We start from the raw sequence: 17,048 nt of genomic DNA, 5'->3' as shown, positions 1-17,048 counted from the left end.
GAAGAATGGCTGAACTTATAATTTCAGAACTCAGTCAGAATGGAAATTGCCCCCATGTATTAGGAGAGCAGATAGCCCCTAAAGGGTTCTATTTCTAAGAATATTTACTCTCATGGCTTCAGAGTTACATCAGTGTGACGGTATATATTCTGCCAATTCCTTAGAAAAGGGGTATACGTTCAGGAGATATCCATGCTTATTAAACATGTTAAAACTAAAGTTAAGTTTTCTAACATGTGCTTAACATGAATAGCTGTAAAAAATGTTTTGTATGAGTTTTCGATGTCAGGAAGTTTTTGATAATGAAAGTATTTTATGTAAGAAGAAAGCAAGTATGGTTAAGAGCCAAAACTGTACAAAAACTGGATTGATTAATCCCTGCTAATTGTGACCATAAAATTTAAATTATGACAGCGTACATAATTATCGATGACAAAATTGATGTTTTCTAGAATTTAATCATTCAGCATATTTAAAGTGAACTTAAACTCTATTTTTTCACTTCCATTATATTCTAATCCTTCAGAATTTGAACCATGGTCCATGTGGTGAAAATTGCTTCTTGGCAGATGATCACTCAAATGATGATTATTATTTTTATTGTCAACTTGATATTGAGGCTTTCAACCTGTAAGTCAGAGGAAGAAGGGCCTATGGGGGGAAATATGTCTGTGTGTGCTTATATATGCATAGGCATTCACATGTGGGCATACTCAGGAGTGCATGTGTATGCCTTGTGTATGTGTGTGTGCATGTCTCGTTGTAGGCCCTCTGGTATCATTCTCTGCAAAGAATTAGTAGTCATAAATTAATTACACACATTTTATTTCTAAATGTAAATAAAAGGTAAAATTTGTTGAGTAACCATAACCATGTAACTCTCATTTGTGCCTGAATCATGATGTGTAATCTGAGGGTGGTCCACCTAAAAGTAGCTTCAAAAAAGTTATAAAATCATTGATATCAGCAATGAGGAAATGCACAATTATTTTAATTTAAAATGACAACTTTACCACAGTTCCCTACATTTGTTTCTTTTTTTTTTTTTTTTTATGTCATGGTCACATTGACTACAAGGCAAGAAAGGAAAAAAGGGCCTAATTGAAGGGAGTGTTTTTTTGAAAAGGAAAGAAATTACAGCTGCTTCTGTGTTTCCGAGGCAGACCGAGAAAAGTCATCATCGTTAAGATTGGGGCAAGAGAAGCTGCATGAGTGGTCTTATTCATGGCTCTGTGTTTCACATAACCATATTGTTTCCTCTGAGTGGCTGAGAAAAAGAATGGCTCTCCCCTTTTCTGATAGCTCATTTGGAACATATAAAAGCCTTCCTCATCAGGTTGAGAAAATTACATCACTGATAAGTCAACCTTCTGTACCCTTTTGGATCCTAGTCTCTAGATAGAAAATGTGGCATTTTTTAGACATTAAGATTATTTTGGATTCTTTTGAATTCCTCTAAGAGCAACTGGATCTGATGCAATATGGTTTTTTTTCCCTTATCTCCTGGGCTATGAAAAGCTCTTTCATCATCATGGCATTCGAGTTGGCCAAGTCCCTGCAATAGGTCAGAAAAAGCTCCTACGGAGGTTTTTATATTACAGCATTGTTAGCTAAATTAATCCTTTTGCCTAGATTTTCTTCATTGAAGAGAAATTTTGTAAAGTTAATTGGAGTCTCAGGAAGAGAACGAACAAAGGCAGAACTTCAGTGGGGTCAAACAGGCTTATTATCTCAAAACCAAAAAGATGAATTATAAGGGAGGATACTTGGCTTTTAACATAATTAAAGCCTGAGAGGAAACTTAATTTCATCTAGTCCATTCTTTTTTCCTCATGGTAAGAGAGTTCATGAACATTTCTAGAGGGATACATTTTTATCTATTACTCAGGATCTGCAGTGAGAGAAATTATATAGCTTTTCATGAAGTCTCAGGGTTTCAGGTATTTTGCTCGGTAACTTCTCTTCTCCAGCTTAAATATCATGTTTGAAATTCTCTCAAATTTTTATCTAGTCTCTCCCAGACAAAAAACAAATTGTCGTTTTTATTGTGAATTCTTAGCCATCTTATTTATCATAACCTTAAGCACACTCTTGACACTGAAAACAAACTTCATTCTACTGTTTTTAAAAACTGATAACCCTTTTCTCCATTAAAACTACCTTCTTATGTATTTCATTTATTGATTGTCTATGTCTTAGATACACATAACTCCTCATTCCTTGCTAAATTGTTAAATATTAAACTTTTAGTGCAAATATTACATGTTTGTCTCATTATTATACACTGAACTAAATCTCTAGAGGAAGTAAAATTACATTTTAAAATTCATACCTATATATGTGTGTGCGTGTATGGTATATGTGTATATGATATCGTGTGTGTGTGTGTGTGTATGTGTGTGTGTGTGTGATACAGATTTGTATCATTGGCACCCTCTATCCTCCACTGAACTTGATCAGAAAGGATCATCTATTAACTAGAGGGAAAAAAAAAAAAAAAAGGTAATCTGTGAACTGATTTTGCCACTAGATGGCACTGATCTGCCTTTGGAAGCTGCTAAGGACATTTGCCTAACTGAGAACAATTATTTTTTTTAATCAAAAACTGTATCACCTTTCTTAACCAATAAGCTTTTAAGTTTGCAATGAGTTTTAATATTCACAAATATCTGATATTGTTTAGAGCAACCATAAAAAGTTAAGAGATCAAACAAATGAGTACTGCTCTTTTCTATACTAATATTTTTTAATCTCTCCAACTTTATAGTATATACAGAAAAAGTAGAGTTCAATATTGAATCTAAACATTTTCAGCCTTGCCAGTCTTCATTAGTATCTTCTAAAAAGGTGGCTATTCCTTTCCTGGCTTAAAGCAACTAGAGTTTTTGGTTTAATCGGGATTACTTTTTAGGAAGTTAATTTTTATCTAACACAAAGATGCATAACAAGAAAATGCTGTTATTTTTAAAAGACATTTTATTCCCTTCAAATTAAGATTCACTGTAAAGTATATCAAGAGAAATATTGGAAATATTTGTCTCGGTTCAACCTTAATTTGCCCTCACGTGGTGTAATGAAGGCTGGCAAATATGATAGATCAAATTAGCTTAGGATATGACGTGTCCATTAGATACCACAATGCTTCAGACTAAAGAAAGAATCTACATCAAGGTTTTAAACCCTGGAAGAAATGTGCATCAAAATTACCTGTGGCGCTTCTTAAAAGGAGAGAAACACAATCTCCACCACAGGTCTATTTATTCAATCGGAAACTATTGGTTGGGTGCATGGTCATCTGTAGTGGTTAAAGGCTTTAAAGACTGCTCTGGGATGCAAACAGAGATAAAAACTACTGGTCTTCAAAGAGGAGGTTTGATTCAAGAGCATCATCTTATTTAAATATCCTGCACCATGGCTTAACACTCTGGAATCTGGAGCCAGCTTGCTCCCAGCATTTCTACTCCCTATCTCTGTGACCTAAAGCAAGTTCCTTACGGTGCTGTGCTCCAGGCTTCTTTACGATTATAATGATGACAGTAAGAATATCCATGTTATATAAGGTCATCCTGAGGAATAATAGATCTAATCTATGTAAAATGATGGAAACTTAGTCCTCAATAGGGGGAAGCTATTATTATTATTATTATTATTATTACTACTACTACTGTTGCAGACATATAGCTCTATTGTTGATAAGCTGTAAGTTTGTATAAATTTATTTTTGCTACTTTTTTATTTTATTTATTTTTGCTATATTTTCATTTGTACTTTGGGTGAGAGTCACATGGATTAAAGTCCAAAGAGACAAGGTTGGGGAAAGTGAGGTAATGATTTTAAAAACACATAAAATCTTTATAAATTATTTCACATGCTTCCAGAGTCAATAGAAAATTGGTCACAGAAAATTCGTTTATGGATAGTCAAGAATCGATTTCATGTCTTTTTCTTTCTTTTTTTTTCATTGCCTTTTAAGATTTGCTCAGAACTCCCATTTATAAAAATTAAAAAAAAGTAAATGTATTTCATGTATAAAGGGTTTATATTCTCATACGATCATCAAGACATTAGGCCAATATCATGTAATTAAGGCATAACTAAACTCTTCTTAAAAGAGGAATTTAGGAATTAAAACTTACTGAAACCTGAAGGTGGGAATGTTTGGGTTCCATCCCAAACATTTTCAGAGCACATATATTACAATATCTCATACTATTGTCTTGGGTGTCACCACCATAAATGGAATCCAAAGAGTTTTCCACAATTTGCCTGAAATTATCTTTATTTTTTTTAATCTGCTGATTAAAGTTTCCCTCTTCCTTCAGGCTCAGCTCAAGTATCACCAACTCCAGAAATCCTAGCAGTGGGCCCCCAATCCATTTACTCTGAAGGCCATCACTCCCACCGTTTGTAGGTATCTTAGGGTATCCTACCTTATAGTGCTATTTAAGATCGTTATATAAAGCTGTCACATTCCAGTTGGATTTTACACTTATTAAGAACAAAAAGCCATGACTGATATAACTTGGCATTTCCAGCCCCAGTATAAAGTGCTTTTTGATAAAAAATTACCATGTTGCTAGGAATTTTTTAGGCTAAATGGTGATGGGTATTAAGGAGGGCACTTGGTGTGATGAGCACTGGGTGTTGTATGTAAGTGATGAATCACTAAATTCTACTCCTGAAACCAATATTATATTACATTATATTATATATTAACTACAATGTACATAAAAAATTGCCACACACACACACACATGAAATTTTTAGGATCTTCTTATAACCCTAGATATGTTTATATTAATAAAACTGGCAAATTCTAGATTATTAAAATAACTGAGGCTTGGATAATCATTTTCATAGTTTACTTGATATGTTGGGCAAAATGTGAGCAAATCTGGCATTTAGAATGTAACAAAATTTGAACCATCAGGATCACCAATATTTGATAATTGGAACCCTTGAAATAAGGTCAACGTTAACCACCAATCCAGGAATAACAAAGATATTTTGGAAACAGTTCACATGCAGACAGAAAATGAACCAACTTCAGTTTATGTATGTATACGTATTTGTAGCTATATAATATTAATGATTGACTATATATTTTCTGTGAATGTTGACATTACATGGGATACGATGTCATATATCAAATATGGTTCCCTCTTTGTTTGGAAGTTTAACCAGTTATTGAATTTTTAAAAAGATTTATTTATTTATTTGAGAGAGAGCGAGAGCAAGCTGTGGCGGGGGGGGCGGTGTGTGTGCAGAGGGAGAGGGAGAGAGAGAGTCTCAGGCAGACTCCCAGCTGAGCAAGGAGCCCAACATGGGGCTTGATCTCACAACCCTAAGATCATGACCTGAGTTGAAATCAGGAGTGGGACGCTTAACCAACTGAGCCACCCAGGCACCCCTAACCAATTATTGAATTAAGTAGCTTTTTTTAAACCGTGTGCAACCAAATGCATTTCTTGATGTTTATTTTCCAGAACTGAGCCATTTTTACAATGCAGAAAGAAAGTAGAAAGGCTTATTTTGACTTTAGAAATTAGAGGAGCAAAGTATGTTTTTGATATTTATCAAGGAGTTAATTGAGTGATTCATTTGCTGTTTCATCATTATATTGTTATAGCATGTTGATGTGTGATTTAGTTTTCATTAAGTGTTGTTAGAAGATTAGTTTAAGATGCTGACTAGGCAAGCAAAATGTTTGCTCACTGCAAGCATTTTTATAATTAACTTAGCAGCACAGATAAATAAAGAGGTAATCTTATAGTAACAGAGGACATGATATGACTGGTTTCGGAAGAAATACATCTTAAATAGCAATTCATTGATATATATGAATGGATTTTTGTAGGGGGAAGAAAGGGCTCTAGCTTGATGTTTACCGATGACATGTCAAAACTTGCAGTATTTTTCAATTTACATGGCCAAAAAAAGGTTGAAGGCAATAAAATACATGTTAAATAGTGCAATACCTTACTGATTTATAATGGCAAATGTGTGAGTGGGTATAATATTATATAATCATTTGTGCCTTTCCATATGCAGGAAGACCACTATTCCATCCTAAAAATTATAGATCAGGTTTAAGAAAAGAAGATATTTTATTTAAATTCCTACATTTCTGAAGTTTGTCTCCTTTTTTGAAGTGGAAACTAGGTCTCAAATCTGCAAGTACTGTTAAATGTATAGTGAGACTTCTATCATGGGAAACTATAAGTAAAGCACACCCAGACACACCTTGGATTCCAATTTATGTGTTGAAATCCCAAGACAGATTTCCAGAGACAAAAAATATTATCTGGAGAATCAGCAAATTAAGCAAATGACCCTCTTGGGATATCAGTCTTCTGAAACCAAATGCAAAGTGGAGAGAGACTGTAGTCAAGTAGAATCTTTCCTCTGACCTTTGTTTATTCCTCTGGACCCCTGATGACTATGCCTACTCCTGACTTATACTTCATTTTCCTGTACCAATAAGAATAGTTAGCACTTATATAGTGCTCGGTTTGGGCCAAACACTATTCTTAGTGTTTTGCAGCTATTAGAACACTTAACTTTATAAGGTCCACATGGATGGTATTATTTTCACAATCACATTTTACAGATAGACAAACTGAGGTAAAGAGAATAACCAATGTGATGAAGATCACATAGCTGTATAAGTGATAAAGCCAGAATTCAAACAAAGGAAGTCTGTTCTCGAGACTGCTCAAAACCAATATTTGAAACCACCAAAACACACCAGCAAACAGATCCTAATCTTATTTATATTCTGTGAATGCAAAGAAACCAAAAAAGTTTGTGTACAGAATGCTATCTCCTCCTTTTAATTTCATGTTTTATTCCTTGCTTGCATTGATCTAAAAATGAAATTTGAGTCCATTTATTCAGCTTCAGAAAATCAGGAACCAGATCTCATATTTTATATGTACAGAAATGCCTTCTGGCTCCACAACCAGAGGAGGTTAGTGCTAGATGTTAGCAATTACACTTAAATGAGACTCGTTTCAAACAAAGTCAAAATTAAGGAATCTGATTTGGCAAAGTGTCGCGTTTTTAGAAGTCTTGTATTCTCTCCAAACCACCTTGTCCTCGGGGAATTCATTACCTTACAAGTAGGCTTGTGGCAGGTCGAGTTCAAATTGGTATTTTGACTGTGTAAATGTAGCCTCTCAGTAGTTGTGATTTTCAGTTGGGTAAATACTTTAGATAAACAGCTTCATTATTTTTTCTGTATAACTGAGGATAATTGTATAAATTATAACTAAATTCTGTATAAACTATGATCTCCTTGTAATTACCTCAATTAATGTTTTTAATTGACATAATGATTCACTTTTTAGCTTAATACCTGAGGCATTTCCATTAACTCTCTGCCATGAAACATATATTGCAATTGCTTGTGGGGTATATGTCCAACAGACTTGTTTGCCACTTAAGTAGATATAGAAGCCTCTTGACTTACAAACTGGTGGGTTCTAAAAGGTTATTGTCATCCCTTTATAAGCCCAAAGTAACATCATTTAACTGTGTACTTTCACTACCTGTTAGAGACAAGAAAAAAAAGACAAATAGTAGAACGTGTGTTATTCTGTAGGTTAAAGAATTTTCTTAAACTTTGAAGGTAAAATTCTTCATTCGTTCTATGTCGTGTTCTGATCTTATATTGAGGATCATGAAGACAAACTCTTCCAGAAGCAGGTATAAAAGGGAAGAATTAATGAAACTAGAAGTTTAACAGATCCACCACCATATCATGGCTTCCTGATTGCCCAGCTCATGTGAATACATAAGAAAAGAAATCAGTTCCTTTTGGTCAAAATTGAAAGTACCTAGGAACAAAGAACCCTTTGTATTAATCCAGAAAAAAAATGGCCTGAAGACAGAGTGCAAATGGAGGAGTCTTAAAAATTCTATTACTCAGAGAAACACTGGTTTTCTGGTTGGTCTGAGGCAACTGCCCTGAATGCCCTGAAACTCTCTTCTGGTCATTGATTTCCTTTACAAACGGAAAGACAAACCTACAGACTAGCACATTGACTAGGAAATGTCAGAATTAGAAAAATAGAGGCAAATTCAGATATTGGTGTATACAAGGACACAAATGACACAGTAGGAACAGTGACATGAGAGGTTACAAAGTTGGGTGATACTGAATCATGAGCCTCCCTAGACATCTACAGTGGAAAATATGTTATTTTCCTTGGGTGAATTCTGTCCTGTCAACCTTCTGTTATCTTATGAGTCTTTTATATTCCTAAGAAGGACTAAACCCCAAGGAGAATACATTTATGGTTGAAAAGTCCATGCTAAAAATAAGGTGAGTAGTAAGAGGAGGATGTTTGCACTTTCATAAAAGCATCTAATTCTTTTCGAAAAGATGTTAGGTCTTTGTATTAAGACCTACTCTGTTAATGAATCGTGTCTAACAATGGTTTAAATCTGAGATCAAAAGATTAATTTTGTGAACCTTTCTTCTGAGATGATAAACAACGTCTTCTATCCATTAAATAAAAATTTAAATACTGTGGATATTGTATGAATGGGAAATGGATTTTCTGAGTTCTTAGATTTAAAGTGTAGAACTGAACCTGGGTAATACTACCCTGATGGGTAGTATTTTCGGAAATGCTATTTGTGGGTAGTGTCTTTGAAAATAAAATACATTTATGAAAATGGTGATTCCAGGGCACCTGGGTGGCTCAGATGGTTAAGCATCTGCCTTCAGCTCAGGTCATGATCCCAGGGTCCTGGGATCGAGTCCCGCATCGGGCTCCCTGCTCAGCGGGGAGCCTGCTTCTCCCTCTCCCTCTGCCTCTCTCTCTCTCTCTCTGACTTTCATGAATAAATAAATAAAACATTTAAAAAAAAAAAAGAAAATGGTGATTCCACTCACTCACATGCTTTCCACATGTAGTTCCACATGTGGGACCTATATGCCAATGACTCCAAAATTCACTCTGTTGCAGTGGTGTCCATTACCTGTTGGAGTAGATGACTCATGAGTTGTGGCAAATGCATCAAAATAGGCTAGGAAGTAAGAAGCAGGGCTGATGACAAAGGTATAAAGGGTGGTCAGTGGTGCTGAAAGCACTGCTATGATTGGAAACCTTGAATTATTATTGTGCCAGTCAACATATTTAAGTGATATAAGCCAGCGTGCTCAGTTGTATAATTGCAGAGCAGAGATGGGGGATTTAGCACTGATCTAATGTTGGGATGCTACTAGGCAGCTCCAGTGGAATGACAGAGGTGCAGAGTAATCAAGGATACTGGTATGAGAACAGTACAGATGGTAGATCAGGCCTTTGGAAGGCAGAGGAACAGGAAAGGTCAGGAGGAAGTTGACTGAGATAAGATGAAGAAGGCAAGAGCCTGGATATCTGGATGAGATCAAGTGGCAGTACAGGGTGCAGGAAAGAATGGGGGAAATAAGAAGTTTGAACTATTCCCCATCATTCTCCTTGCCACATAAACTGTGTTGAGGATCAAGACTGATTCTACCTGTGAAAAGTTTAGAGGAGTCCCTGGCACATGGTCAGTACTCAGTCAATTCTCTCCACTAGTGGTGGTGGTAGTGGTGATGGCTTTAGTAATAGTAGTGATAGCAATCGTGGTATTATAGCGCCTTTCCTAGACTATGGCAGTAACTTATTTTTTCTTCCTTTGGAACCTAACTTCTGGTGCATCCCCCACACTGCCTCCATAACCCTCTCCCTAAAACCTTTCTGAGCTACCTATTAACTTCCTGTTGACTGAATAAATCAGAATTATTTAACCAGGTATAAAAGAACCCTCTGCCTTTACCCTCGCCTTTCTACGTCCACACACTTGAGTTGAGGGATTAAGCAGGTAAAAGATCATTAGATACAACCATATTGTGCTTCCCATCACTTCATAACAGAATAAGCAATCACATGACTACTACAAGTCTGGATTCTCAGACTGGAAATTATTTTGTGCGCCTGTGTGCATTTATGTGTGGTGTGTGTGCTTGCATATTCTTCTCTGTGAAATTAATTCTCTCAGATTCAACTAGTCGGAATTAATTTCTCTTCCTCTTTATGTCTACTTTAATCAGACATCTACTATAGCATTTCTCATAGAACTTAGCAATTTGGCCGTCTCTCCCACTAAATCCCTAACAATTTATCTCAAGGACTCAGAACAGTGCTTCATATCTAGTATCAACTAGCTAAATGTTTGGAGAATAACACATCCAGTTAGCTAGATTATCTCAGTGTACCTTTGCTCTGGTCTCACACTATTTTTTCTCATACTTTTGTTATAGATAGAGACTTAGGAAAATAGTTTGTTAGTTAAACAGACTGCATATTTATGTTATTCAGTGGTACAAGCTGAAAAGTTAATATTGATTCTTAACTCTTTCTATGTAGTACAGTATCAGTAGATTGACTAATTTAGAAATAGTTTCAGTTCTCTTCAATCTGTGTGATAGTTATGTTCTGTGTATTCAAATTTAAATGTGTGAAATTAATCTGTCAAATTCATAATCAGTGAGCATCCATAAACCTTTTTATTTGATGAATTACATGGTAAAGGCAAGAGAACAGAAAAGGGAAATATAATTTGTCTAGACATTGTGCAGATTTTTTCCCTCTATGACTTTCTGGCATGGTTTAAGTATTAAAGGAAAGTAAACCAAACAGTTTAATGGGATACTTCCATTTCTGGTTAGCAGTCCCGCAATTCAAAAGCAAGAAGTGCAGCAAAAGGAAGATCTAGCAGGAGGATGCTCCATTCAAAATTACCTTGTCAGGATTTTTGTGTAATGGAATTAACTCGACAGGGGCAGAGGAATGCTTAAAACGGCAGCTAGCTTCTTCTTGTTGCAAAGACATATGTCTTGGTTTGTAATTACCAGAAAAACAGGTTGCACCTACTGTACTTTAAATGATTTTCCCAGCAATGGGAACTCGTACAGACATGTATGCAAAGGGCACACCATACTCTTCCTTCTAATTTCCCACAAGTTTTGTTTGTTTTTTGTTTGGTTGTTTTTTGTTTTTTGTGTTTTTTTTGTAAATCAGAACCCTTTAATTAGAAATAATCACTGGATAGTTAGTTAGCTTTTATATAGCTTTGTCTTTCATTGAAAAAACAAAGTCAAGATGTCATAAAAATAGACCTCATCTTCAAACAGATGAACTGAACAGGAATGAAATGAATATTCACCAAAAATCTTATATGGAAAGAATTATAAGAAATGTTATTCTAAAATAATTGGGAACTTAAAGGAACCAAAAACTTGATTTTGTAAAAGTAAAATCTCTTTTTGGCCTTCACTTTGCCATTACTCAAAATCAAACAAACAAATTAAAAGCAGCAACAACAAAAAGGATTTTGCTTAATGTGAAGAGTGTAGCCAGAAATCTATGGGCTACTTAATTACTGTCCGCTATAGAGGCGATTTAAATTTGAATGAGATTTTGACATTTAAAAGAATATCAGTTTATAGTTGATCTTTCATTTTTTTTAATTTTTAATTTTTTTTAACAAAAAGGTCTTTATATGAAAAAAAGCCGAAGGGGCTTCTGGGGCAACAGGAGAGGCAGGCCGGCTTCTCAGGGCTCAGGGACATTTGGGCAGATACGATGAGTAATCTGCGTCAACCTGGGCTGTTTCCGGGAGAGGTGGCATGGCTCAAAGATGGGATAAGCTTCAGGGGCCTCAGCCTCCAGGAGCTCTGGAACAGGCTCCTCCTTGGACAGCATTGAGAGATCATCACTGCTGCCTGCAGTTATGCCCCCAGGATCTCTCTCTTGGCCCAGCCTTGGGGGCGGAGCACCCTGTGGGACCTCTGCCTGTGGTCCCACAGGTGACACAGGGTAGCTGGGCAGGGGGGTGCCTCCAGGGCTGGGCTCAGTGCACTTCTGCAGGGAGCCTTCCGAATGGAAACTCTGGTTACTGTTCTCATCATTGAGATCTGGCAGGATGAGGAGGCCACCCCGTTGGGGACTGGCACCCATGCCCTGCCGCCCCAGGCCTCAGGATCTCTCTGCCCTGCCCCTTCCCCATTGTCGCTCCTCCTCCTGGGGTCCACCACTGGCACCCACTTGAACATAAATGAAGGGAAGTGTTGCCCACAGTCACCCAGTGCTTCTCCCATCTCCAGACCTTCTTGATGGTCTCCATCAGCTTCTTGATGTCATCCTTGGCCAGGCTCTGGGTCTCAGCTCAAAAGTCCAGCTGGCCATGCTGTAGGGGTGGGGGCCGAGGCTGGTCCACCTCCAGTCCCTCGGACTCAGGCTCAGTGACAGGCCCGGACACCACTCTCTCAGCCTGCTGTCCCTCTTGCTGTTGGCCCAGCCCTCCCTTTATAGTTGATCTTTTAAAGTAAACCGCTCCATAAAGTTGAGTGATCATTTTTTTTATTTTATTATGTTATGTTAATCACCATACAATACATCATTAGTTTTTGATGTAGTGTTCCATAATTCATTGCTTGCGTATAACACCCAGTGCTCCATTCAATACGTGCCCTCTTTAATACCCATCACCAGGCTGACCCATCCCCCCACCCCCCTCCCCTCTAGAACCCTCAGTTTGTTTCTCAGAGTCCATAGTCTCTCATGGTTCATCTCCCCCAACGATTTCCCCCCCTTCATTTTTCCCTTCCTACTATCTTTTTCTTTTTTTTAACATATAATGTATTATTTGTTTCAGAGGTACAGGTCTGTGATTCAACAGTCTTACACAATTCACAGCACTCACCATAGCACATACCCTCCCCAATGTCTGTCACCCAGCCCCCCCCCCCCTCCCCCCCCCCCACCACTCCAGCAACCCTCAGTTTGTTTCCTGAGATTAAGAATTCCTCATATCAGTGAGGTCATATGATACATGTCTTTCTCTGATTGACTTATTTCACTCAGGATAATACCCTCCAGTCCCAGCCACGTCGTTGCAAATGGCAAGTTTTCATTCCTTTTGATGGCTGCATAATATTACATTGTATATATATACACCACATCTTCTTTATCCATTCATCTGCCGATGGACATCTTGTCTCTTTCCACAGTTTAGGTATTGTGGACATTGCTGCTATAAACATCATGGTGCATGTACCCCTTCGGATCACTACATTGTATCTGTACAATGTACAGTACATTGTACTGTACCCAGTAGTGCAATTGCTGGGTTGTAGGGTAGCTCTATTTTCAACTTTTTGAGGAACCTCCATACTGTTTTCCAGAGTAGTTGCACTAGCTTGCATTCCCACCAACAGTGTAGGAGGGTGCCCCTTTCTCCGCATCCCCGCCAACATCTGTTATTTCCTGACTTGTTAATTTTAGCCATTCTGACTGATGTGAGGTGGTATCTCATTGAGGTATTGATTTGGATTTCCCTGATGCTGAGCGATGTTGAGCACTTTTCCATGTGTCTGTTGGCCATTTGGATGTCTTCTTTGCAGAAATGTCTGTTCATGTCTTCTGCCCACTTCTTGACTGGATTATTTGTTCTTTGGGTGTTGAGTTTGATAAGTTCTTTACAGATTTTGAATACTAGCCCTTTATCTGATAAGCCATTTGCAAATATCTTCTCCCATTCTCTGTTGTTTTTGGTTTTGTTGACTGTTTCTCTTGCTGTGCAAAAGCTTTTTATCTTGATGAAGTCCCAATAGTTCATTTTTACCCTTGCTTCCCTTGCCTTTGGTGATGTTTCTAGGAAGAAGTTGATGTGGCTGAGGTCAAAGAGGTTGCTGCCTGTGTTCTCCTTTAGGATTTGGATGGACTCCTGTCTCACATTTAGGTCTTTCAACCATTTGGAGTCTATTTTTGTGTGCGGTGTAAGGAAATGGTCCAGTTTCATTCTTCTGCATGTGGCTGTCCAATTTTCCCAACACCATTTGTTGAAGAGACTGTCTTTTTTCCATTGGACATTCTTACCTGCTTTGTCGAAGATTAGTTGATCATAGAGTTGAGGGTCCATTTCTGGGCTCTCTATTCTGTTCCATTGATCTATGTGTCTGTTTTTGTGCCAGTACCATACTGTCTTGATGATGGCAGCTTTGTAATAGAGCTTGAAGTCTGGAATTGGGATGCCACCAGCTTTGCTTTTCTTTTTCAACATTCCTCTGGCTATTCGGGGTCTTCTCTGGTTCCATACAAATTTTAGGATTATTTGTTCCATTTCTTTGAAAAAAGTGGACAGTATTTTGATAGGGATTGGATTAAATGTGTAAATTGCTGTAGGTAGCACTGACATCCTCACAATATTCGTTATTCCAATCCATGAGCATGGAACGTTTTTCCATTTCTTTGTGTCTTCCTCAATTTCTTTCATGAGTATTTTATAGTTTTCTGAGTACAGATTCTTTGCCTCTTTGGTTAGATTTATTCCTAGGTAACTTATGGTTTTGGGTGCAATTGTAAATGGGATCGACTCCTTAATTTCTCTCTCTTCTGTCTTGTTGTTGGTGTATAGGAATGCCACTGATTTCTGTGCATTGATTTTATATCCTGCCACTTTCCTGAATTCCTGTATGAGTTCTAGCAGTTTTGGGGTGGAGTCTTTTGGGTTTTCCACATAAAGTATCATCTCATCTGCAAAAAGTGAGAGTTTGACTTCTTTGCCAATTCGGATGACTTTTATTTCTTTTTGTTTTCTGATTGCTGTGGCTAGGACTTCTGGTACTATGTTGAATAGCAGTGGTGATAGTGGACATCCCTGCCGCGTTCCTGACCTTAGGGGAAAAGCTCTCAGGTTTTCCCCATTGAGAATGATATTCGCTATAGGTTTTTCACAGATGGCTTTTATGATATTGAGGTATGTACCCTCTATCCCTATACTCTGAAGAGTTTTGATCAAGAAAGGATGTTGTACTTTGTCAAATGCTTTTTCTGCATCTATTGAGAGGATCATATGATTCTTGTTCTTTCTTTTGTTAATGTATTGTATCACGTTGATTGATTTGCGGATGTTGAACCAACCTTGCAGCCCAGGGATAAATCCCACTTGGTCATGGTGAATAATCCTTTTAATGTACTGTTGGATCCTATTGGCTAGTTTTTGGTGAGAATTTTTGCATCCATCTTCATCAAGGATATCGGTCTGTAATTCTCCTTTTTGATGGGGTCTTTGTCTGGTTTTGGGATCAAGGTAATGGTGGCCTCATAAAATGAGTTTGGAAGTTTTCCTTCCATTTCTATTTTTTGGAACAGTTTCAGGAGAATAGGTATTAATTCTTCTTTAAACGTTTGATAGAATTCCCTTGGGAAGCCATCTGGCCCTGGGCTTTTGATTGTTGGGAGATATTTGATGACTGCTTCAATTTCCTTAGTGGTTATAGGTCTGTTCAGGTTTTCTATTTCTTCCTGGTTCAATTTTGGTAGTTGATACATCTCTAGGAATGCACCCATTTCTTCCAGGTTATCTAATTTGCTGGCATAGGGTTGCTTATAATATGTTCTTATAATTGTTTGTATTTCTTCAGTGTTGGTTGTGATCTCTCCTCTTTCATTCATGATTTTGTTGATTTGGGTCATTTCTCTTTTCTTTTTGATAAGTCTGGCCAGGGGTTTATCAATCTTGTTAATTCTTTCAAAGAACCAGCTCCTAATTTCGTTGATCTGTTCTACTGTTCTTTTGGTTTCTATTTCATTGATTTCTGCTCTGATCTTTATTATTTCTCTTCTCCTGCTGGGTTTAGGCTTATTTGCTGTTTATTCTCTAGCTCCTTTAGGTGTAGGGTTAGGTTGTGTATTTGAGACCTTTCTTGTTTCTTCAGAAAGGCTTGTATTGCTATATACTTTCCTCTCAGGACTGCCTTTGCTGTATCCCAAAGATTTTGAACAGTTGTGTTTTCATTTTCATTGGTTTCCATGAATTTTTTTAATTCTTCTTTAATTTCCTTGTTGACCCATTCATTCTTTAGTAGGATGCTCTTTAGCCTCCATGTATTTGAGTTCTTTCCAACTTTCCTCTTGTGATTGAGTTCTAGTTTCAAAGCATTGTGGTCTGAAAATATGCAGGGAATAATCCCAATCTTTTGGTACTGGTTGAGACCTGATTTGTGACCTAGGATGTGATCAATTCTGGAGAATGTTCCATGGGCACTAGAGAAGAATGTGTATTCTGTTGCTTTAGGATGGAATGTTCTGAATATGTCTGTGAAGTCCATTTGATCCAGTGTTTCATTTAAAGTCTTTATTTCCTTGTTAATCTTTTGCTTAGATGATCTGTCCATTTCAGTGAAGGGGGTGTTAAAGTCCCCCACTATTATTGTATTGTTGTTAATGTGTTTCTTTTTTTGTTATTAATTGCCTTATATAATTGGCTGCTCCCATGTTAGGGGCATAGATATTTACAATTGTTAGATCTTCTTGTTGGCTAGACCCTTTAAGTAGGATATAGTGTCCTTCTTCATCTCTTATTACAGTCTTTGTTTTAAAATCCAATTTGTCTGATATGAGGATTGCCACCCCAGCTTTCTTTTGGTGTCCATTAGCATGGTAAATGGTTTTCCACCCCTTCACTTTCAATCTGGGGGTGTCTTTGGGTCTGAAATGAGTCTCTTACAGACAGCATATTGATGGGTCTTGTTTTTTAATCAATCTGATAGCCTGTGTCTTTTGATTGGGGCATTTAGCCCATTTACATTCAGGGTAACTATTGAAAGGTATGAATTTAGTGCCATTGTATTGCCTGTAAGGTGACTCTTACTGTATATTGTCTGTGTTCCTTTCTGATCTATGCTGCTTTTAGGCTCTCTCTTTGCTTAGAGGACCCCTTTCAATATTTCTTGTAGGACTGGTTTCGTGTTTGCAAATTCCTTTAGTTTTTGTTTGTCCTGGAAGCTTTTTATCTCTCCTTCTATTTTCAATGACAGCCTAGCTGGATATAGTATTCTTGGCTGCATATTTTTCTCGTTTAGTGCTCTGAAGATATCATGCCAGTCCTTTCTGGCCTGCCAGGTCTCTGTGGATAGGTCTGTTGCCAGTCTAATGTTTCTACCATTGTAGGTTACATATCTCTTCTCCCGAGCTGCTTTCAGGATTTTCTCTTTGTCTCTGAGACTC

At 37.4% G+C, this 17,048-nt stretch overlaps 1 protein-coding gene and 1 pseudogene across 5 annotated transcripts in view; one reads left to right on the top strand and one right to left on the bottom strand.

The window, feature by feature from the left end:
• Nucleotides 1-17,048, top strand: part of ROBO1 (roundabout guidance receptor 1) — a 1,122,251-nt gene that overhangs the window by 397,980 nt on the left and 707,223 nt on the right. The gene's annotated exons all lie outside the window — the stretch shown is intronic.
• The window catches only part of LOC112834086 (B-cell CLL/lymphoma 7 protein family member C-like), a 34,649-nt pseudogene that overhangs the window by 2,633 nt on the left and 14,968 nt on the right, over nt 1-17,048 (bottom strand).

The sequence above is a fragment of the Callorhinus ursinus genome, unplaced genomic scaffold (genome assembly GCF_003265705.2).
Source record: "Callorhinus ursinus isolate GAN/ISIS: 27379988/994484 unplaced genomic scaffold, GSC_fseal_2.0 scaffold1, whole genome shotgun sequence".
NCBI classification, from domain to species: domain Eukaryota; kingdom Metazoa; phylum Chordata; class Mammalia; order Carnivora; family Otariidae; genus Callorhinus; species Callorhinus ursinus.
This window is presented reverse-complemented; position numbering and strand designations above follow the sequence as displayed.